The following is a 25,350-nucleotide window of genomic DNA, read 5'->3' on the forward strand; positions in this document are numbered from 1 at the left end:
CAGTTCACACTCGGACCGGCAGCCGCCTCGGGTCTCTGCTCCTCCTGCCTCCTTTAACTCATCCACCTGCTGGCTCCACCACTTGCTAATGTCACTGAATCTGTGGAAGCTCCGCGAGAGCCACCACACAAAGTAACGAGTAACGACCGTATCTAAATCCCAGTAACGACTAACATGTTCCTGATTTTGGCATAATAACTAGTTGCTGTGCTCGTTACTACAATAATAACGTAGCTACTGTAACACGTTACTTAATAACACGTTAGGCCCTACACTGCTAATTAGTCCCTCCTGGTCCTCGCTTCCTTGTTACACTCTTGTTTATTTAGACCCAAGTCTTCCTCTGTCTGTTGTCGGTTCGTCTGCGTTTCTCTCCCAGGTTCCAGGTTTCAAGTTTCATGCTTCATGCAGTGTTTTCTATTTCATTTTTCCAGTACAAGTTTCGTTAGTTCCATTCTCATCATTCTTTGCTTTTTATTTATACCTTTTTTCAGCCAAATAAAAGTCTCACTTTTTTGTTAACATCCATTTCAGCTCCGTGCGTCTGCTTTTAGGTCCACACTCTCCTCACTCCCCGCCGTCTGCCTCTCTAGACGTGACAGAAGTATAATATGGTAAAAAAAAACAAAAAAACCTAAACATTTAAGCAATGTAGCCTAAATGTTTAGCATTACTTTTCAGTTTTTATGCTACACTTAAGGTTTTTTAGAATAAAACTTACATCATGAAAAACAGCAGATTCTACTTTCTTTTCAACTTTCCATTCCAGATTTTGTCAAAAATCCAGAAACACGCATTGTGCTGATTTCCTTATCTTGCCCTTATTGTAATGTGTAGGCAGTATTTTCATTGAGTCAAATGGCAACTGATAACAATGTAATTCAAGCAATTACTAATAAATTGCATTAAAAATATACATTATTTGATTCTATTCAGAAACAGTTTTATCAATCCTGAAAAACTGTGTCGTGTCCTGTGATGAAATGAGGTTTGGCTTAGGTGAGTTATGGTCATATTTCTTCTCTGCTAAGTTAATCTCTCTCGGCGGATGAGAGGATAGTCAGGGCAGAAACATTTTAATTTGGAGATGGTACAGTAGCAACATTGTTTTAATGTTTTCAGGGCTTTACAGGAAAATCTTCCTCTAAGCTTCAGCCACAAAACAAAGTTATTCCTTTGATTTTGAATTACAGTAAAAGCCTTCTTCCTGTATCCCACTTTGAAGACGATTACATTTTGTCATCCTGATCAGACATGTCACCCATTCACATTATTTAAAGGTACCTCAGACAACCCTGGAGGTCTTTCAAGGTCACATTTCACTTATTCTGTATGTATCTGAATATTTGGCATCAAAGGCCATAAGCTGTATATTTGGAACTATTTGACTGGTGACCTTTTTGTGTAATATTCGCACATCAAACTGATGTCAGTGAAGTCGTGTCAAAGGGTTTGGTTTTTTTTTCGAAGCTACATACTATTAATACTGCTTTTCTCTGACTTTTCTAGAAGCTCTCTCCTTATCCGACCTTCTATAATTAGATCAACCCCTTATTGTGAACCATAGGTACACAGTGGCCCACATGTTACTCCGACCAATCAGCCCCAAACGTCCAATATAATCCTCCCACCTTTGATCATGATTTCCTCCTAATCCAGTTGAAGGTGTTAGGTGAAGACAGCCAGCGGCAATATCTCTGCTCAAGGTAGGATACCCACATCTTCTTGTGAAGAAACAGCGTTAATTGCCTCTATTCATACACGAAAACTAACCTAAGTGACCAAAGTGAAAGTTACATCTCTCATTGGATGAATCAGCACCACAGATGATCGAGTTCCTATTGATGTAGGCTGGGAGACACAGCTGGAGAGGCGGTGGGAGCTTGGGCTGCATCCTTTCTATTCAAACTTCATTATAACTGATTAAAGTGACTTTGCAACACTGCATCATCTGGCCACGTTAGATGACTGGATTAGCACAAGGGATATTTTTACTCCTTAGAGTTTTACACAGACTGTGCTTGTAATCCTCACAGCATCCATTTGACACATGAAAACACACAGACTCACATGCACACACATCCAAACCACTGTCAACTGCCATCGCATACAAAGTTCTAACCATTTGTTCTCTATTGGTTAAACTAATAACAGTAACATAATAGAAACCAGCATTGGTGTTTTATTGTGAAGCACTTTGATGTACACTAGTCTTTTAAATGTGCTATAGAAATAAACTTTGACTTGACTTGACTAATGACAATAACATAAGAAATCATTTAAAATACTTTGTGGAACTGTTACAAAACCTTAACCCTACAGGACTGATATGATATGAAGGATTAATGAGCAGATAAACAGATGGGAATATATATATATATATATATATATATATATATATATATATATATATATATATATGTATATATATTAGGGGTGAAATGATACACAAAATTCACAGTTCGGTTCGATACTTTGGTGTCACGGTTCAATATTTTTTCGATACAAAAAAAATGTTCATGCCTTTTTAATTTGTCATTTATTAAAATTATAAATATATATTTTAACTCAAAAGTACAGTTTTTAAATTTAATGTTGCTGAAACAACAAAGTAATAAAAAATGAATCTATCTGATCGAAGAATCACTCATCTTTGGAAAAGAGAGTTTATTACAGAGAAATGTCTCTTTCCAAAATAAAAGCTATACTATACGCTTCTTCTGGGCTATATTCTCAGCAGCATATTAAACATATCAGGTCCCCATAAGCAGAATCATGTGCTAACGGCTGTTTAAATGATTCGGGTAAAGTTTGTAGCATGCCTGCTTGTTGTTTTTGTCTGCTTCCACTTATCTTTGCACTAGGATGATGTCGGCGTAAATGTGCAGTCATATTTGTTGTGTTCCCACTAGTGCTGTCAGCGTTAATCTCGTTGAAATGACGTTAACGCCACAACACGGCAAATCTCTGTTAACGAGCTACCGTGCGTGGGGCTGGACGGCCAACACGTTAACGAGCAAACTGCGCTAACGCAGTAGTTCCCACCAATTGAGTAATTGAGCATTGCTGGCACATCCGACACACTGTTTTACTTTTGTCCATGAACCGCTTACCTTCAGGGTCATACGTCACATGAAAACCAAAATAGTTCCAAACGGCAGATCTGAATGAGGGTGGGGGAGGTTCAATTTGCCATGTTGCAAGGAGAGCTTAACTTCTGTCTCGCTAGCTTGCCCTGCGCTCAGTGAATCTGCGTTCGACTACTCCGCCTAGGCTGCACTGTCGAGCGCAGATCCACTGAGCGCTCAACACAGACAGCATCGTCAGAAGGAAAGTTGATAAAATAAATTAAAAATTTTGTATTGTTCGATACATATGCGTACCGAACCGAAAACACTGTATCGAACGGTTCAATATCGATACGAGTATTGTTGCACCCCTAATATATATATATTTAAATCTGCCCTCATGATTGTGTTATGTACTTGTTCTATTTTTTCCTCTGATCCTGATCTTTTCTTTTACACTCATACAGCAGTTCCACATGCTGTATGAGTGTAAAACATGTGCCCTCAAACTCCCTGCTGTCAGTTAGCCTTGTTTCTGGCTTCTTCTCAGCTGTTGCCTTTGAGACTCCACACAGACAAGTTGACCCCTACTAATATAACGTCTTACACAAGTATCAGTCCCAACCATATCTGACTCTTAGAGTAGCATATATTTTCAAAAACATCCAGTTTAAGAACAAAATGGAGATAGAGATCAGCTCACAACTGTTGACGTAAGTTTTACACACTTTAGAACAGCTGCTGACTCTGTTTTAAACACCCATCTGTTCAAAAACCTCAGAAAAAAGTACGAACTGCTGACATGGCTGATTGTAACAGGCTATTGAATTCTCCACGAAGCTAGAGAAGGTGTTCTGCTCATCTCTTTTGATTGAGCAATTGATCATTTTCACCATTCACAATTATTAACCATTAAGACCAAACCGTTGTTATGAAGCGCCAAAATGGACAAAAAGAATTTTGTTTGAGTCATTAGGTTCCTAAAGATGTCTACATGTCCACTATGTAAACCTTTGACTTGCATTGGCTGACATAATCTAGAGAGCAATGAGTCTCACCTGGTGTCACAATCACATGCATGTAAGGCTAATTTTTTTCAGGCTGCCCTATTAGAAAGAAATGGCACTTTTGTGTGTGTGTGTGTCAAAGTTTGCTAATCTCTGAATAATAGATTGATTTCTTGATTTTTTATCCATAAAATAAAATCTAATCTTCATAAGAATACTGAGGCCCAACATATCAAAACTAATAATGCACTAATAATGAACAGCTGTACTTTTAACATACTAATTGAAAACACTAAATTTAGTAAACTGTGAAAATTTTAACATTATGGTAACATCCTCATATTATTCCTAAAGCCACTGAGGAGTAATTTTATACCATTCCTGTCTAAAAAACTCTTTAATACAGGGTTCTTGATTGATTAGCCCTCTTGTGGTTATCCCATAGCAACTAAACTCATTTTAGCTGACTAAAGACTGCAAGGTTTCCAGTCCCTGAGATAGCAAATAACCAGTAAACCATCATCCTCCCTCCACCCTGCTACACAGCTAAAATTATCTTTTGGAATTGGTGTGTGGTATCTTTTCTTTCCTTCAAATTGTGAATTTCTGTCATGGAGTTTCTGCTTGTGCCTCATATGGCCATGGAATATTGGGAGAATATTTTGGTGAGATTAGTGGGGGGTTTTTTTTCATGGCATCATCAAGTTTTTATTCAATGCTTTTCTTAGAGTGGGCTCAAAAAAAAAACAAACAAAAGAAAAGAAAAACGAAGTTATCGAGTTCTGCAATTATATTACCATTCACCTTGAGCTCTTTTTCAGCTCTTTTAGTTCTGTACATTGGGATCTTTACAGGACAACTTCTCCTATGGAGACGGCCAAAAGTAATGCATTATCCCCATTTTTGTTATCATGAACTAATGAATAGTCAGCTATGAATGACTAATAAATTACAGCTTGGGAAAGCTCTAGTCGAAAGCCTTCATAAAGGCCTTAAATGGGACCACACTGACCTCTGGTCTCCGAGGACATTTTAGCACTCTTTTTCCAGGTGAAAAGCTTTTTATACTACTAAATTTTACTCAGCTCATCAGGAAGAGACAGAGTCTAGACAAGTCTAGTCTTGATTTACAATATGCTGAATGACTATGTTTTATTATTTTTTGTATTTAGTTATACCCTAAATTTACATGCAACAACTGACTTCAGTTCAGTAAGTTTTAGTAGAACAGAGGACATTTGCTTCTTCCAGCCTGAATTTTAAATGTTTATTCATTTATTCAATGCGTTCAATAAAGACTTGAATTGTACAACTGTTTGTGTGTTTTCACTTTAATCAAATCGTGTTTGCTTTTAGTTGTGACTTCGATGGAGATCAGACATAATTCAACGAGTAGTCAGCACAGATTTCAGAGACTTATTGTATCTGAATAATGTGAAATTTAGGAAGTTAGTGTTTCTCTGTCCACCTGCCTTTACTGCTTTTCAAAACGCCAATGAGTCATTGTCAGAAATCAACATATATTATTGTCAGTTGCTCTCACAGCTAATGAGTAATTAACACTAATGATAGCAATCAGACTTAGCACAATTCTGGCATCAAGATCTCCATAATAATCACTTGTCTTGACCTTATTGCTATTTCTGGTGCAGCAAGCCACCAGCAACTTTTTCCCAAGAGCACAATATATGGTATAACATTTGATTAAAAAAATACATTAAGAGTTTATTTAAGTCATTTTTTACACATATATTATCTCCCTGGGCTGCAAGGTAACTGGACAATATAACATATTCATAATTATGCCAATTATTTGTAATACTTTGATGCATAATGTTTGAAAATAATTACTACTGTTTGAAAATTGTCTTACAAAGCAATCTGTTGCACTCAATGACCACCTGCAAACTAGAACCCATGGACACCAAATGCTGTATTTCCTCCCTTGAGATGCTCTGCTAGGTCTGTACTGTAGTGTTTGTGTTTGTTTGTGGGTCTCTCTGTCTTCAGTTTTGTGTTACAGTGAGTTAACTAAAAGCATGGTCTAAATTGAAAAGCAGGAGACTGATATTGCTAATATTCAGTTTCACTGAAATTCTTTGGTTGCTCTTATATTATGCTTTATGTCAGTATCGATTTGCACTGTGTATCGCCATCTAATCTTTTTTGTAGTATTTGGCTTAATCTGAGAAGAGAGTGTAGTCCTGTACACTTCAGAATTCATTGTGCTATTTGTATTAGCAGTCATATCATCAATAAACACTAGTGCCCTGATCCCATTGGCAGCCGTGCATGCCGATGCCATAGCACTGTCTCCATGTCTGGCAGATGATGCGGTATGCTTCAGATAATGAGCCGTTCCTTTCCTTTTCCATATTTTTCTCCTCCAGTCATTCTAGTACAAGTTAATCTTGGTTTGAACTGTCCAAGATTATGTATTTATTTATTTGGATGTCTTCTAACAAAGTCTAATCTGGCCTTGCTGCTCTTGAGTATAACCTCTATTTACAGCCAAGCATCTCCCGAGACCTTGACAATGATAACGTCTTCAAGAGCATTCTTGACTTGGTTAGAGACAATCTAGTTGTCTTTCGTAACCAAAGGAAAAATTCTGCAATCATCCACTTTATTTGTCCTTTTTGGTTTTTCAGAGCCTTTGGTGTTGCTGAGATGGTATTCATTTTTTTTAAGAATGCACCCAACACCTAAAGCTGTCCTATCTGTTTGATAGGTTTAGTTTGATTTTTCAGCATAAATGGGGCCTGCTTCACTTGATTCAACATTTCCTTGGAATTCATATTTTAGAGTTCCAGTGAACAGCTTACAAATACACTGATTTCAAATCTGCTGTTGTCAAAACAATAAAAAAAATCATATAATTATCCAAATTCTTATGGACCTTACTGAACATAGAGAGTGGCAGAGATGGGGAGGTGTCTATCCATCCACATAACACATAAAAAATGTGCCTGTTTGATATGGCACAAGTTTCTCACTGCAAATATCTAAATCACCACTACGATCATTGGCTTCCACTTTTCAATTTTCTGTTCAGTGTGCTTTATAATTCTAACAACGACTGAACAATGGCTGTGCCAAATATTTGTTATTTGAGTTTTATGGGAAACTTACAACTTCTTACCTACTGCTGGGAAGAAAGGGGTGGAAGGTCATATTTTGAGAGGTAAGCTGTGTAATGATACCCACTTTAAGAAAGGTCAGCTTTCAGTTGCAAGATAAACTCACAGAAAGGAGTATGAGAGCCAAACACGGTGAGTGAAACAAAATCCATGAAATCCATGAAACAAAAAAAAAACCACAATGTATAAATGACTTTTCACACAATGTTTGCTATTGTTTTAAATTCCACTAGCAGGGACCACTCCCTTGGTAACGATGAGCAATGAGGGATGAGGAAGTGTGATTAGTGCTGCAGTTTGGGAAGGCCTTGAAGGGGACTGGCGACAGCTCTCGGGCCGGGCAGAACCCCCAAAGACGGCATCCCCTGCAGGAGCAAAGACTGGGCATAACGGGGGTTTTGGAGAATGTTGTGAATGTATACCAGGTAGGCTTGTGATGACCATTGACCCAGGAGCTTGAATGAGTGATCAGGGATTCCTTTGTGGGAGGCAGAAGTCGCGACGCCGGTGAGGAATGGATGGCCAGGGAAGTGATTTGGAGGAATCCCGGAAGACGAGGGCGCTTGGCGAGAGTGTGAGAGGGGCCATGTCCTGATTGGGGCATGGCCAGATTTGGTGATGAATGGAGGATCTGAAGGTAAGGTGGGTCTTAAAGGAGAGTTTATTTTGAAGTAGTATGTAGGCGTGGTGCTGCCCGATTGATTGGTTTGCTTTGTTTGAGGATGAAAATGAAGCAATCTTCGGAGTCTGGGTGGATGGCACTTGTGCACGGGTGAAGAGTCGGATGGAACTTCGAGGATGAGGGGGTGAATTCGGAACAGCGTAAGGCCGAAGAGTTGAGCAGGAACATGGCTTCGAGTGTGCGTGCCAGGAAGTAGTCGCTATACTTCAGCCGGAGGGTAGAGATGCAGCAATGTAGAAGATCTGAAGTTAGGGGTAAGCGGTGTAGGGTCGTGGCAGGTGACTGACGCTGGAGACTTTTGATGAGTAGTGATATCTGGAATGACATAATGTTTGGGCGTGGTGAACCCGTGAGCAGTTTGGCAAGGAAATAGATGCCGCTTTATGGAGGGAATTTTGATGCTCTGGAACCCGAAGGCATGGATATGAAGCTGGAAACTGTTGCAATGTCGAATGACAAGAAGGGCAGGTTGGAGTTTTGATGCAATGAATGGAAGCTTGCTACGAGGCTATTTAAAATCGCTTCTTGGGCGATGCTGATGAGTTCTGTGATGCTGGGGTTTAGATCTCGAACGTCGTGGCTGAAAATGGAGGAACTGTTGTCGGAGCTGCCTCTGCGTGGGGCGCCAAGGCTCTGAATGTCTGGAGGGAGAGACAAGACAGGGAGTCGGCAATGGAATTGAAGTGGCCTGGAATGTGTTCCGCTTTGAATAGGAACCGATGGGTGACTGATAGCCACGTGAGCCGCCGCATGAAGGGCATGATGGAAGGAGAGTTGCTTTGGCCTTTGTTGATAATGTCGACTACAGCGAAGTTGTCGGACCGAATGAGGATGAATTTTTTTGACCATTCGTGGCCCCACAGTAAGGCTGCGACGACTACCGGGTAAATTTCATAAACAGCTTCGAAGGCAGGAGCCAATCGTGGATATATTTACGGAACTCGGGAGGCCAAGCTGTAAGAACCACCTTCGGCCGTAATAGCCCCCAAAGCCGGCAGAAGGGGCGGCATCTGTGAAGAGCTGAACGCCATGGGGGTGGGACAGCCGATTGTTTTAGAAGAAGGTGATGCCGTTCCAGTTGGCGAGCAGAAGTTGCCAGAGATGCAGTTCGGCCCTGGAAGAGCTGTCCAGCGTGCTGGGGTCGAGGAGTGACGGTTTAGATGCAGCGAGTGAAAGCAAGTGAGAGATGAAGGAGTGGCCTTGAGGGATGATGCGTAGAGCGAAGTTTAAGTGTCCCAACAGGGAGAGCAGCTGTTGTTTAGAGCAAGTGGGAGCGAGGAGAAAGTTTTGGAAGAGAAGGGTGATGCGATTGAGCTTTTCGGTGGGCAGGGAGGCCTGGAAACGTTCAGTGTCGAGGGTTATCCCGAGGAACTCCAGGGATGTCGAAGGTCCCTCTGTTTTCTCTTCCGACAAAGGAACGCCGAGTTCGGAGAAGACTAACCTCAGAGTGGATAACCCGTGAGCTGATGGTGACGTGTGAGGGGAGATGACTAGGAAGTCGTTGAGGAGGTGAACCCAAAAAGGCAGCTTATGGTTGTTAGAGAGGATCTAACATAGAGCTTCGGAGAGTGAATCAAACAGCTTGGGGCTGCTTTTGCAACCGAAGGTCAGTCTGACGGCGAAATAGTAGGCATCCCTCCACTTGACTCCGAACAGGTGCCAGAAGTCGGTGTGAATCAGCAAGACCTTGAAGGCACTTGTGATGTCAGCTTTAGAGAGCCATGCACCTCTGCCGGTGAGTTTAATGAGAGAGATGGCATGGTTCACTGTTGAGTACTTGAGAGAGTAGTCGTCGCTGGGAATGAGGCAATTTATGCTTGGAATCTGACTGCCATGGGGAGCAGAAAGATTGATGATTATGCGCTTTTTTTCCTGAATATTTCCTGGTGGCGATGCCCAGAGGGGTGATGCGAAAGAGAGGGAAGGGAGGTTTGGGGAAGGGTCCGATCATGAAACCCTCCCTGACTTCCTTGGCGAGCAGGCTGTCGACGGTTTCTGGGTCTTTGAGTGCTGCCTGCAGGTTATTGCAAGTGCAAGAAACCAAAGGCTGGGCGATGATCCCTGGGTGGAAGCCCTCCGAGAAACCTTTTATTAACCCTTTAAAGCCGGTCGGAGCGGGCACGCTCTGTTTTGTGTAACTATTTTTAAATCCCAGTAGCACTGCAACCACTTAAGCTAGCGCAATAATTTTTTTTGCATATGAAACCGGAGGAGTTGTACTTACATCTTATGCCATCAGCTTGTCCTAAGTCACAGTTTCCTTCCACATATAGCTTTGCAAAAACTGCATAAAAAGCGCTTGCAGCAACAAAAACATAATATTTCAGAAACACGCTTTGCCGATCAGCTGTTTCTAACACTTCCTACATCCATCAGCGTGAACTATCGCATGTCCTCCATGTTTTGCCCGAAACCAGAAGTGACGTCATTTTGCGGAAATGTAGTTTTTTACCATCGGGGCCTTATGAGCCTATACTGGTGTTTTTAAAAGTTATGTTTGACTTTATGACTTTCTGTGTCGTTTCTGGGATGCTTAGGACTCATATTGCACTGCTGGAAATATTTTATTTTGATGCATATGCTGTTTTATTTGTAAATTTGCATTATAATATTTATTTTCGTTTTTCCTGCAGTATATAAAAATTGGTGTATTTCAAAAATAAAACTATGAAGACACTTAAAATAAATTTCCTGTGGTGAGAAACTATTTTGTGCAACTTTTATGTATTTACAGTTTTGAGGGATAAGCCTCTTAAATTTCTATAACTAGAAATATATGTTAAAAAAACAAAAACGATTTTAATTTTTTTTGTAGTTTATTGCACTTTTTTGCAGTGTATGTAATTACTATGCACTTAATGCATACATATTATTAGAATTTGGGCTATAATGGTTGTATTGATGTATATCAACTTGAAATGCTCCCAAAAATGGCACTACAGCATGTAAAAATATAATATAAGCTCTGGTGGACTTGGTTCTATGGTAGGTCTTAAAGGGTTAAGAAGTTGATGAAGTCTGGGTTAGGGTGATTTTGTAAGGCGACTTTTAGTGCTGGAATGTGGATGGGTGTGGAGGCTGATGGAACTAGCCATGGCTTGGTGGGGTTGTGGGGGCATGCAGGGCGGGAATGGCTGCCACCGCAAAAGGAGCAGCGGTGAAGATAGCGGCGTTGAGACAAGGAACAGCTGGAGTCATTGAAGTTATTTCAAATGGTACGGCCTCCGAGGTGCTTGTTGGGCCTGCTTTTTGGGCTGGGACTATGCAGGCGGAAGCGGGATGTGGCGGGGCGCTGCACAAATTGCAGGAGAGGGAAGAACGGGCAGCGAAGACGTGGCAGTAGATTTCCTGATCGAGACTGCCCCAGAAGGTGTCTTGGTTAAATTGCTGAAGGCGAGCAGCTGCCTGAGAAGCAAACTGGATGTGGTACTGATAGAATCCGGTGCCACCGAATCGTAGCGCGAGGTCGAGAACAATGGTCAGATTGGAGTCAAACTCTGGTCTTCGGGAGGGAAAAGCGGTGCAGAGGACGTCTCTGTATAACGAGAAGGCTAGAGCAAACTTGACCAGGGTGAGCTCTTTCGACTGAGAAGGGGCCGCACCATGTATAATAATGGGACCGTTGTGGCCATCTAGCACCCTAGGAAGAGCAAGTTGCATGGGAGGAGGAAGAATGAGCTCAGCTAAATCCACTTAATTACCGGCGGTGATTAGTTGGCGAAGGTTAGCAGATACGGGAGAAGGCTTTGGGTTGGGAGGAGGAATTGCTGTGGCCAGCGAAAACTGGGTGTTGTTAGCTTGGAGAAATGTAGCCTGGGTGAAAAGGCTAGGCCAGGTGCAGCTCTGAACTTCACCGATGGGAGAAGGAAAGGCTGCTGGGTAGGAGGTAGGAGCAGTCGGACGGCTGGTTGTAGGAATGTTAGCTGAAATACAGTGGGAAGTAGCGGACGTGAGAGGACCTGGCAACGCTGTGCAGGTGTTAGCTGTGGCATTTAACAGAGGAGGAATGAGTGGCTGAGAACCCAGCATCCCGGTGCTGAGGTTACTTGTGGTGTTTAGCAGAGGAGGAAAAGGTGGCTGAAAACCTGGCATCCCGGTGCCGAGGTTGGTGGCAGAGTTTGGCAATGGAGGAATGTGTGGCTGAGGACCTGGCAACTCGGTGCAGAGAGGGTTTGTTGGGGCGAGCTACGAAGGGGGGATAGGGGCACGCAGAACTGGCAATCCTAGACGAGTGTCACGCTGAGTGGGAGGAGCAGCTGAGGAGGGAGCATGCGGAGTGGTGGCGAGCTGTGGCTGTAGCTGGCTGGGTGAGGCTGAAAGGAGCGAGGAAGCGTTGTTAATGGAAGCGCTAGCTTCGTTTGTGTCCGGAAGAGAATTAACTGCATTTGGTGAATGAGAGCGGGAGCGCTGAAATGTTAAGAAGAAACTGAATAATGTAGCCTTGTTATCGGATCGACGAAAGTGAATGCCCCTCTCTTTCAGGGCTTGTTGGAGACAGGCGACAGTAAAGTCGCAGATATTTGTGGGCAAAGAAGCTTTGGGAAACCTCACCGGAGCGTGGGAACGGCGAGATCGATCGTGTTTCCGGGAAGCTCCGCGGGGCTGGAGACACGCCTCCGGTCAATCCAGAGTGGAGTTCTGCCGAGAACTTTTACTGGGAGGGGATCGTCCTCTAGCAGATTGGAGGTTGGAGTATTGCAGGGAAGGGGAGCGACCGGAGATCTTCTGACTAAAAACTGTTCCAAGCAGACATCAAAGTCGGGACAGGCTATATATGGAAGGCAGCAGAGGCTGTGATGCTGCGAAGTCATGGCTGATGCACCAAGTCTTAATGGGAGTGGTAGCTCAAGGAAGAGCAGGTATTGGCACAAGTACATCACCTTGCTACAACAAGACACAGGGGGATGCCAGGTGTGTGCACCAGTGGAAAATGAGCGAACCAGCAGGGCATTTGCAATGCGAAAGCAGGGAGCCCGGGCAAGATGGGAGCAAGCAGTGGAAGACAAGGTCTCATAGACTGCACTGTGGAAGGCTGTGCCCCAGCGCATCAAATCCCTTATCCAGGCTGTCTACGATGTTCTACCAAGGCCATTCAATTTGTTCTGCTGGGGGAAAGTGGAGTCAGGAGCTTGCCAGCTGTGCTCAGAGAGAGGGACCATATTCTCAGCTGCTGTTTGAAAGCCCTGGGTGTGGGATGCTACCACTGGCACCATGACCAATCTTGAAGGCGAACGCAAACACAATGTCCAGTGGCATTAGCCACTCCAATTGCCTCCACCCAGAGAAGAAGACCATTGCCTTTGTCAGGGCTGGTGGAAAAACTTGGCAGCAGCCTGCTAGCAATGGCACAAGACTGGTAACTGAAAGTTCACCTGAAGACCATTAGTAGAACAACGTTAAGGCCAGACATGGTACTGAGCTCAGCATTTAGAACTCATGACTTCAGTGATGAGTACTGTTAAGTACTGTTAAAGATGGGGATTTTGAAGTTCATCATTAAACAAGGGAAAACAAGGGAAACACAAGCAGATTCCTTACCATTAAGATGTAAAAAAAACAAAAATGAAATCACACATAATTTAAAACTGAAGAATTTCAAAATTGAATATCCTGTCAGTTTAAAATATTTACATGAAATATTAGTACTACTTTTTATTAAAACAACTACCTTAGGTCATTTAATTTTTCTTAATTATTGCTAAATATACAATGTATTGTTCATTACCAAAAAAACATTACAATCCACAATCCAGTCAAGTTTAATTGTAATTAAAGTTCAACCTTTGGATAGACAAGACTGCAAGCCACATTAATGGCTCAAAAAAGTGTCTTGCTGTGTCTGCCTAGAGGTTGTCTTTGTCCCAGTCTCACTGCATCTCATTTCGACCTCTGTCAGAATGTTTTATCACTCTCTCATCATTCATCATGGACACCTTTAAATTCTCTTCTCTCCTCATTATGTTTCACAAAGGACTATTAGAACACAGAAATAGTGATGCAACATTTCTACGATCTTTCTCAAGGACTTTTTACCAGTCCTTACTTCCTCCTTATGCCACTTCCCAGTGCCACAGAAGTACCACAGCCTTATATCAAGGTACACACACACGCACACACAGACACACATGCACATCACTAGACAAAGCCCCACACATGGCTGGTTGAATAAAGTGTGAAACAATATTCAGAGCTTTCTCCATTACTTTATTTTAGGTGCACACTCCCAGAACAGTTCCACTGGTGCGCTGGGTCAACCTCTTTTACTCAGCTAGCCATCCTGTGACATTTCCCTGCCTTACTAATGAGACAGGCTTGGCGAGGAAGGCCTGTGCTGACACCAGCAACCTGGCAGAGTTTGGCCCCTGGGGCCTTTCACTGGGTCTTTATTCCCATTTATCCCTGTGAAATATTCTGCTGCTGTTTTATTACATAAAACTAAACGTCCTCACTGCTCTCACTGCAGGTTACTGGAAGAAGGATTAAAAATCAACACAAAAATCAGCAATAAAGATCTGTTGGAGACCTACGAAATGAATAATTTAGTAAAATTTTAAGTCTTTTTTAAAAAAAATCAACATGTCCTTATTGATTTTATGTTAGAATAGTTGAAGACTGGATACATTTTACTAGTATAACGCCTCTTAGCTCTGAAAGCTCAGTGAGTGTTAGCAGTTTGCATATTTCTAAATAGGAGTTGACTTTAGCAACTAAGGCAATCTGTGGATGAGCTGAGAGTGTTGAGAGTGTTGTTATTGTGGTATAAAGACTTGGGTATTTGATGTCGACTGTAGCTACACTTCACCTCCACGGGCATCACTAAACAACAAATGGACATACATTGATGAAATTTAAGATAATTTTGAATAATATATACTTCCTCTCCGTTCTGTTTGGTTACAACGCAGTGGAATATACTGTATTGCAAAATACTACCGAGTAGATGTATATCATGCAAGAATCTTTTCTCTGGTGATAATTAGACAGCTCAGAATGTCTTGACTCTTATATTGTGTGTGAAGTATAATTAGAAATCTTTGTGTGGTTCTGCCTTTCACCCACTGGATGGTGAAGACATTTTCTTTTATAATTTATATTTCTGGCACAACTCAGAAAATCTGTACTGAAGGAAATGCAGAGACCTTAAAAACATCTGCATTTGGTGCATTGTATCCTGACATGGAATAAAACCCTTGTGTTAATAAACAGGATATTCACCATGACCTTGTTATCAGTATCTGAAACCAGGTTGGCATGTCTGCTCCTGATTCTTTGCTTTATTTAGGACATTTTGTGAAGTCTAAAAGCATTTCTGCACCTGGTGTTCTGACATTGCCTGCTCAGGGCAACACATTTTCCCTGGACACAGTGCAGCCACAGGGAGCCATTTAGAGGTTTCTGGTCTCTCTCTTTCACCTACGTGTGCTGATAGCAACCTGTGTGACTAACATATTTTAACCCTCAATGTTCTCCTGTAAAAGTGAGAGTTGCCAGACTTGTGACTCTAATAGAAAGACCGGTAGGTAGGTTTTGACCTCTACCATGCAGTCAGGCCATTCTACCACTTCGGAGGGGGCATGTTCACCGAAAGAAAAGAAAACAGCCCATGGCACTCAAGCAGCAGGATACTTTGGAGTTGAAGCTGTGGATATAAAGGCCACAATTGATTTTTCTCCAGTCTTTCTGTAATTTTCACTTCTCATCTTACTTCATAGCTTTGTTGTGGATCTTTTTAAAGTGCAATGGCCCGTTCTCCTACAATTGTTAATATTTTCAGAAGCAGGTGTGTATGTGTTTAGTCAGTGGATGCAGGTGGTGATGGAGGGCTGGTAGTCTGGTTTCATAAGTGTTTCACCTGTAATTTATTTATTTTTCTTATTTTCTATTTTATTTTTTTTGCCTGTCCCGTTTGGCTCTTTTGCCATCAGAATTATTGTCTAAAGGCAAAGAAAGATGCCCAACGGGTTAAAGACGGTCGGACCATCCCAGCCTTGCCGTAATGGTCTATTTGATTCACCTTTTATTGTTTATTTTATTTTCACTTGCTAGATACGGGACAGACTTGAATGAGGAAAAGAAAAGGGAGAAAGAAAGAGGGAAAAAAAACAGCGGAGAAGAGGGACGGGGATAAAGGGCAAAAAGCAAAAACCAACAAAATAAGCAGACAAAAATACATATATCAGTCACCTGGATCACCTGTTGAGAAAGAAAAAAGAAAACAAGCATTTAACAAGGGATAAACAACATCATGATGATCTATGGGAATATAACAGTAAATACTAAGTGTTAAACATTATTGTGCAGCACGTAATATTGACAGCGCACAGTGTGCTTTAAGGTAGGAGCCAAAAAGGGTGTAGTTTGTGTGTGTGAGCACCCGTGTGTACACCTGTGAGCATGAACGCGCTTGTTTTTAAAAGGTTCCTTCATGTAATGATCTGCTAGAGGGTGTGGGGGGCCACTGCCCCGTCCTCCAGGGCATGAAGCAGGTATGGAGGAGATCAAAACTCCAGACATCCAGAGGCCCTCAAGAACACAAGAGACCAAGGAAGACCAACAGAGGGGCAGCTGCGCCACTATCCCAGAAAGAGCTGAGGAGAGTCCCAGATGAGGGGTCACTCAGCAGCCGCGGAGCAGAAGCCAGGGGGGGTTGCAGTGACGTGCCCGGGAGCTCCGCTGGCAGCCAGCTGCGCCAGAGTGACTGTAATTAATTCACCTGTAATTAAGACACTGCAGCTCAGAGAAAGTACAATGAGCTATCTTTGAATAATAATCACCATGGTATTTTTCCTCAGAAACAGTATTGCTTATTTGTGCATAGCTGATTGTGAGTCAGTGTATGTTATCTACAAAAAAAACCTTTCTTTTTAAAAACTTAATCTGTCCACCATTCAGGTTTTTGTTTGTGTAGGCAGATTGTTAAAAGCAGATTTTGAGGTTCAATCAAAAACTCTGGGAATTGGTCTTCGGCCCAACTCTCCTTCAGTCTCTTATTGTTGTCTTCCACTGGACTGCTTTCAGCATTTGTAGTTGTCCATCATTGCAGGTCATGGACATCAAGCTTCTTGAAACCCAATGAGAGGATCACTGTTGTGAGAACTGGGTCGTCAGCTTGAGCCATTAGACTCCATAGTTTCCAAGCCCAAACTTGGCACATGGTTTTTAGGCTTTTTCTGTTAACCCTTTAAAACCGGTGGGAGCGGGCACGCTCTGTTTTGCGTAACTATTTTTAAATCCCGGTAGCTCTGCAACCACGTAAGCTAGCGCAATAATTTTTTTTGCATATGAAACCGGAGGAGTTGTACTTACATCTTATGCCATCAGCTTGTCCTAGGTCACAGTTTCCTTCCACATATAGCTTTGCAAAAACTGCATAAAAAGCACTTGCAGCAACAAAAACATAATATTCCAGAAACACGCTTTGCCGATCCGATCAGCTGTTCATAACACTTCCTACGTTGGAATAGACGTCAGCGCAAACTTTTGCATGTCCGCCATTACCTGCCCGAAACCGGAAGTGACGTCATTTTCGCGGAAATGTAGTTTTTTTTACCATATAGCCTCATGAGCCTATACTGGTGTTATGTTATGTTTGACTTTATGACTTTCTGTGTCGTTTCTGGGATGCTTAGGACTCATATTGCACTGCTGAAAATAGTTTATTTTGATGCATATGCTGTTTTTTTGCAAATTTGCAGTATAATATTTATTTTCGTTTTTCCTGCAGTGTATAGAAATTGGTGTATTTCAAAAATAAAACTATGAAGACACTTAAAATAAATTTCCTGTGGTGGGAAACTATTTTGTGCAACTTTTTTGTATTTACAGTTTTGAGGGATAAGCCTCTTAAATTTCTCTAACTAGAAATATATGTTAAAAAAGCAAAAACGATTTTCAATTTTTTTGTAGTTTATTGCACTTTTTTGCAATTTATGTAGTTACTATGCACTTAATGCATACATATTATTAAAATCTGGGCTATAATGGTTGTATTGATGTATAGCAACTTGAAATGCTCCCAAAAATGGCACAACAGCATGTAAAAATATAATATAAGCTCTGGCGGACTTGGTTCTATGGTAGGTCTTAAAGGGTTAATATTCACAAGGTCTGAATTGTGAAACTTGGCACCATGTGCACACACAGCACACTGAAAACACCTGCCCTAGCAAGATTTACCACCCAGTGACTTTTCCCACTTCTACAAAATGAAATTTGAGGTGAAGAGCTATTGTTTTGACATAATGTAGGAAATTGAGCATGCACCTAGGCACAAGGACAATGGAGGCAGAAAAGGACTTGCAGATGTTAAAACTTCAAATTACAACTAAACTACATATCTTACAAAGTTCATTTATACCCAGTGCTAACATTATAATGCTGCATTTGCTTTGGACTTTGGATGTTTTTTCAACTCGTTGTCTGTCGAGGCCTTGAACCTGACCATTTGCAGATGATTTTTTTTTTTTTAATTAAGCCACGTAACTAAGAAACACTCAAATGTAAAAACAGCACCTACATAAAGGGATGGACAAGTGTTATGTGTACACATAACAGACACCTTAACAAAGATAAAATAGTCTTTAAGCACTTTTTTTTACTATTAACCTGTTGGAAAATATAATTTGTTCCAATTTCTTGAATTTCATTCTGATAATTGAAGGACAAGAGGCCAATGGACAGGCCTAAAATATCTATTGCATATAAACGGTATCTCAAAAACGTTTCCTAAAGAAATAAGAAAAATTCCAGCAAAGACCCATCACAGCATCTGCGAGACACATCTGGCCCTTCAGCTGATCCATCTACTGTTCAACAAAGCTTCATCAGAACTGTGTCAGTAGAAGGGTGGCCATCAAGAGCCATTCTTAATGATTTGAGACATAGAGAAATAGTGGAGGTATGCCAGATTTCACAAGAACCGGACTGAAAATGAGTGGCTGCAGGTGTTATGGAACAATGGATCTACATTTTACATTTTTGATTCAAATAATCATTAATCTGTATGGAGGAGATCAAGAGAGAGGTAATATAGTACAACAGTGAGTGTCTACAGCCATTTGTAAAACACTCATATAGTTTGGAGCTACATTTCATTCAGTGGTGTTGGGGATTTTGTCAAAATTGATGGAAGAATAAACACAGAAAGGTATTCGACTTTAATCTACCACACAATAATGTATTGAAGGCATTTGTTTGGCAAAGGCCTTATTTTTCAGTACGACAATGATCCCAAACATACAGTCAAGGCTGAATAGAAAAACACACAATGGAACTCACAGTCATGGATTGGCCTCCCAGAGCTTCCCAGTGCCTTTTAACCAGTATCGTAATATGTTAGTGAAGGCTTCTGTTAATTCTGGGCAAATCAGCCTTTACAGGAAGCGTAAATGAGATGCACTGCACCTCCCTCTTTGCACATACTTGTTGTTTTCATTATTCCACTGGTCTGATCAGACATCCAACATTAAAGCTGTGTTGGACAGGGATGGCCAGCGAGACATATAAGGGGATGCTGTAACCATGATCAGCTTGAAACTAACTGGGGCAGAAGCGAAAAGAAGTGACAGAGTCAAAAATGGCACCAGATTATGTGCATACACAAAAGACTTAGATATGCTGTATCTTGCTTGTAAATAAACAAAAAACCCATAACTTGAAGTCATTGATTTTAACAAGATCCCTTCCTATTTAATGCAGAAAATCTTTACTTATTGTTTTGCCTCTTGACATTGTTCCATCAACTGATCACGGGGTATAATGACACACAACTCTTCTCACTATCAGTAAAAAAATCAGGCTTCAATAAGCAATGACACAATGCGACAGAAGATTCATTTTATAACAGAACTGATGGCACTTTAACACCATGTTATGTATCACAAGGTGATCCTTTGTGCACCTTTTCAGTACAGCAGGGTTTATAAACACTTAATTGAGAAATACAGATGGAGTGTGCCCCAGCTTGTCCTCAACACCAAAATACACCTGTCATCACCAGAGACACAGCCCGGTGTTATAAAGCTAACACACACTGATAAGCAAGCTTGAGCTTTAAAACTTTTCGGCTACACTGAAAAATACACCACAGTTTTTTAAGATTGTCAGATGCTTCATGTCATGGCTGGAACTATTTCTGCATATATCCAATAAAACCACAAACAATGTTAAATACCATTTTTACCAAATATTTAACATTTTTTTCAGTTGATAGGATAGAAAATTACTATATTGTGAACCTCAGGAAATGTCCTCATGGCATGTCACATGCAGACTCAGTGTTGGGGAGTAACAGAATACATGTACCGATGTTTCATATTTAAAATACAAAATATGAGTAACTGTATTCCGTTACAGTTATTGTTTAAAAAGGTGATAATTAGAATACAGTTACTTTGTTGAAATAAATGGATTACACAGCGGTCTTTTGCTGTTTCATATGTTAGGCTGTCCCCTCTCTATCCCCTCTACAATTTTGGTAATTCCACGCATTGCCGGAAACCCAAGCAAAACACGCAATAAGAGGCTCTAATGTAAGCGTCCCGTTAATGTTGGTGGCGTCAGTTACACAATGGACCCGGAGCCAGCACAACAGAACCAGCAGCGCACGGGCAGGAATGCATTTCTTACTTGGAAATTCTGACACCACTTCACATTTAAAGAAGAAAGGGATGGGCGAAATCTGACCATGCAATGCAAACATTGTTTGCCAGCAACCAAGCTGCTCTCAGCTTCAATAGACTCCACCTCCAACATAAAGAAACATCTGGAAGTAAGCTCTTTTTTAAAAAACTAACGTCAGCCTACTGCAACTACCTTGTTTTAGTTGTGGTAGCTACCTGGGTTATGTGCCACTTCAGTATCTTCGATGTACTATTACTGCGTGATTTGTGAGATTTATTACTATTAATAAAGGCTACTCGCGACCAGAGATGGGCAGTAGGGTGTTACTTGTAACGCGTTACTGTAATCTGATTACTTATTTCAAGTAACGAGTAAAGTAAGGGATTACTATTGCAAAAACGGTAATTAGATTACCGTTACTTTCCCGTAGAAACGCTGCATTACTAAAACCGTGATTCTTTTGCGAGAATGTCTCATGACAGTGACGTAAGCAAGTGCGACGTTCATGACAACAGCTGTGTGCAGATCAACAATGGATAATATATCGAGTGCGGAGAGAGTATGACCGTGCAGCGTTTAAAGCGTGGAAGTACTGACCTTATTTTGAGTTTGATTCCATAAAAAATGACAAAAACATTAGCGTCCGTTGTGCGTGGGAAGAAAACTTCTTTTTACACCGAACAAAACCCTAAACAAGCTCCGAGTGCGCAACGACGTAATGGGAAATTCACAGAGAAACTCGCGGATTCTTCAACTGACCGCTGCGGCACACCTGCACCAGAGCAAACCTCCACCTACGCCACTCTTGCTTTACAGGTGAAAATAGAGCAAAAGGACCGCTAGTCTTTGATGTTATTTATTTTCTGCTGTGTTTTACTTGCATCTATTTGAAAGACTGAGTGTAAACACAAAAAAATATTTTATTTTATGTGCTGGAATGTGCAGAAAATAGGTTTAAATGTTAAACTAATTTCTTCCAGTCAGAGAATGTTGCATATAATTAAATTTTTGCTTGATGCATAAAGTTAAAAGATTAAAACTGATAAAACAAGTTAAAAAAAAAAGAGACTTTTCCATTTGATTACATTTTGTAGGATGGATTATGCAGAAAAAGTAGAATTGGGCTGAAAGATCTATCGCTTTATCACCTATTCAGGTTGTAAATCGTGTTTTTAAAAAGTAACTAAGTAACTAAGTAATTAATTACTTTTGAAAATAAGTAATCAGTAAAGTAACAGGATTACCTTTGGGGGGAAGTAATCAGTAATTAGTTACTGATTACTTTTTTCACGTAACTTGACCAACACTGCTCGCGACTGAGCTAACATTGTTAGCTGACGTTAGCTGAGGTTAGTTTATAGACTGCCAACTGTTAGACTTGATGATAGCATTAACAACCTGCTAGCTGCAAATAATCATGCACAGTCAAAAAGAAAACATATTACTGATACAAATATAGTTTTCTAAATGAGACAACTGCTAAAAGTGCAGCCTTACCTAATGTCCAGCCTACTGTTACTCATTTTATATTAAGATTTTAAAATCTAGTTGGTATTGGCATGGCGAGTAACCTTCAGTAATATTATTAAACCACACAGCAATAGTACATTCATGTAGTTATAAATGCATGATAATACATTAAATAATCTAAAGTACATTTTGGGGCATGTATTCTGTAATCTGTAATGGAAAACATTTTAAAAGTAACCTTCCCAACACTGTACAGAGTGAATTAAAATTCTAATTTCTCCATGTTGTAGCTATGGCCAGAGCTGCTTTTGGGAGAAAATGACTCCAGCTGTCTGCACCAGTAAGAGGCTGACAAACAGATGTTCTTTATAATTTAAGAGCGTCTTTCCAACAAACCCAATTATGAAATGCTCACTGATCGCTACCTGTTTTCTGTCTCTGCCTCTGGCTTCTATTAGCATTTAGACTCCTCCAAGTGGGGACACATGATGTGCATTAGAGTCCAGTATCCACATTCTGATTGTGGAGTATCCCACCTCTCTGCAATAATAAGAATATGTGAAATGGATACTGTTGCTCAACAAAAGTGTTCAAAAGGTTGCTTTTCCCAGTTCTTGTGTTTTGGCCAGTATATACTGTAATCTGTGATTGAGAATGATGCTAACAGCAGAAAAATTGACAGACAAGATGTAACCAATTCCGAGTCTTCCAATTACTCCATCTAAAAATATCCCCAGCTATTTAAAAAATCTAAAGAAATAACTTATTGGTTATATCAAACCTCCACCCGTGGCTCATTTTCTTTCTCCCCAGTCAGCTTTCTTTAATCATCTTTAATCATCTACATGCATGTATATGGCAGATGTTCAATTATTTAATAGCTTGTGGGAATGGATGACAATTTAGCCAATAAATTCTCTTTGATTAATACAAATGATGGTTATAAATGACTATTAACTGCAGGTTTCACTGAAGGAGGAACTACTCTAAATCTTACAGTAGTTTAAATGCCATTAACTATTGCATAAAAAATTATTTCTAAAATTGCAACTGAACCATCACACCTGAACTTTTACATATTACTGTTGTATTAAACAGCCAGTATTACAATCTGTACATCCTTACTGTTAAACTATAAGTAGCACACACAGTGATCTCTGAATTTTTTTGGTCATTTTTTTGCTCTTTCAGTTCGTAAAAGCCTGACGTAACTGTCACAGGCATCCTATCACCTATACTTCCACTAAATGAACAACAATGGTGATGAGTTGAGTTGGATAGTCATCGTGAAAGTGTTCCGTTTGGATAAGAGTGACCCCGAGGCCAAATCATTTTCCACTATGAGGCCTGTGTTTTGCTTGCATGATAAATACTTCATGCACTATATCATGCAAAGTCCTCTCTACTCTGGCAGACAATGAGAGGAGGACCTTTCCGCGGCATAAAAGCTCCAGTCAGCAACGTCATAATTGCTTTTCTTACGGCAAATTTGCTTTTACTTTCTCTCAGTTAATGAAATTAAACCAGAACATTCCTCCCACAATCAGCAGTGCAGTAGACCTAAATGTCAGTGGCTGCTGGATTTCTTCATTCAATTTGAGCAAACACCCAGGAGAGAGAGGGTATATGGCATGAATTGATTGACAGAGTTCCATTACAAGGGCTTATCAGACCCCTGTCTGCAATTATCCAGGTTCAGTATGGTGGCGGAATTTGATTTGTGCCGGGATTATAGTCACAAAGATGTGCACAGAAAGGGGTACTGCTCCACATTGTGACTCTTCTATAATTTGCATTAGCATGTTCTCCCCTACTAACACTCGGCATTTACAGAGCCTTGAGGTGACTGTGCTATATAGCCTATTGTCTTATTGATTTTTCAGTTGGTGTTTTTGTTTGTTTTTGTGTTTTAAGTAGAATTTAATATTTAAATCTAATAATTTCATTGGCTGTAACCTTTGACCAATGTTGTGCAATGCAAAAACGGCAATAGCTACTTTATTATCTGCAGAGCGTTGGTGACTTCTACACCAATGCTCTACGCTTGTACAACCCACTCTGTATCGTCACATGAACTTGTTACTTTTGTAAAATCACCACTGACAGTTGATGGAATAGCAAGAAGGGGGAAATATGGCGTGACATGTTGCAACACGGGCATCCTTTTACCGTACCATGTTGTGATCCAGTGAGTAGACTGCATGTCTATGTGCTTGATTTTACACACCTATGATAATGGGCCTGAAAACACCTGAATGAAGACGTGCAGCCCAATACCTCTCTATGTAATTCGATTTCTTTTTTATTTATTTATTTTTTAATGAAAGCAATATGTTGATGAACCAGATTGCAGTAAGATGAGCTACTGATGTTTGCCCATCTCACTCTGGAATTTTAATATTCTTAATTAATAGAATCAAAAGACTATTTTCTTGCACAGGGTAGTAAAATGAAGCAAACACATTGTGAGGTTCACACAGAAGAAGCAGAATAGAAGCTCTTTAATAATTCTTTTCCTACTTCACGTGTCTCGATGTGGTTTTCTTTTTTTTTTCTCGCCCTGTTTTCTTGCAGCCTGTGCATTTTTCGGCGACATGTCCTGCGGTCAGCACAATTACAACAGACTGAGGCCAGTGGATGCTTGATAGGCTGGGGAAATAAATGCTTTCAGTCACAGATGCAACCAATTGTTGAAGGACAGCCGTTCCTCACAATTCACTCAGAGGGAGCAGCGTGTGGTCAGATTTGTCCATTGTGAAAAAAAGGCGAAGAAATGCGGCATCATAAAGTTTTCAGCATAAATGTGATCTATAATTATCATTCCAAAAGAAGAGCTTTGTTTGTTATTTTGTGTATGCTTTTTCTTCCCTCAGGCTTTGTTCCTTGAAGTTCTTTGTTTCCTATGTTTTTCTGACTTTGGTCATTACATATTAACTAATGATATGTGATACGTGGCTGTTTTACTCAGGCAGTAAACAGTGATGCAAAGAGCTTTCAAATGTAACTAAAAAAACAAACAAGAAAATCCTAAAAGCTCAATTGAAGAATTTTCCGTTCTCAGACTTGAATACTAATATATGAAATTGTATTGCTGACAGCAATAATCACGTGAAAATACTACAAAATCCTACAGTGGATGGATAGTAAAGGAGCCGAGGTGTCAGCTATCAGCCGCAATAGGTCTCATGAAGTGATCCATACAGAGGTGTAGGGATGGGTACCGGTATCGGGTGCCATGATGGCACCGGTTCTGACATAAACGGTAGTAACCAGACCGAAAAGCAGCGCACATTTCGGTGCTTTATTTCTGTGCTTTTTTTTCCTGAGCTGTGATACACTTTCTTCTTCCTTACATTTGTATT

At 40.7% G+C, this 25,350-nt stretch overlaps 1 pseudogene; it reads right to left on the minus strand.

The window, feature by feature from the left end:
- Positions 1 to 8,762: 8,762 nt before the first annotated feature.
- On the minus strand, positions 8,763 to 9,844 carry LOC146511054 (uncharacterized; annotated as a pseudogene).
- Between the last annotated feature and the right edge of the window lie 15,506 nt (positions 9,845 to 25,350).

Source organism: Neolamprologus multifasciatus, chromosome 9, assembly GCF_963576455.1.
Source record: "Neolamprologus multifasciatus chromosome 9, fNeoMul1.2, whole genome shotgun sequence".
NCBI classification, from domain to species: Eukaryota; Metazoa; Chordata; class Actinopteri; order Cichliformes; family Cichlidae; genus Neolamprologus; species Neolamprologus multifasciatus.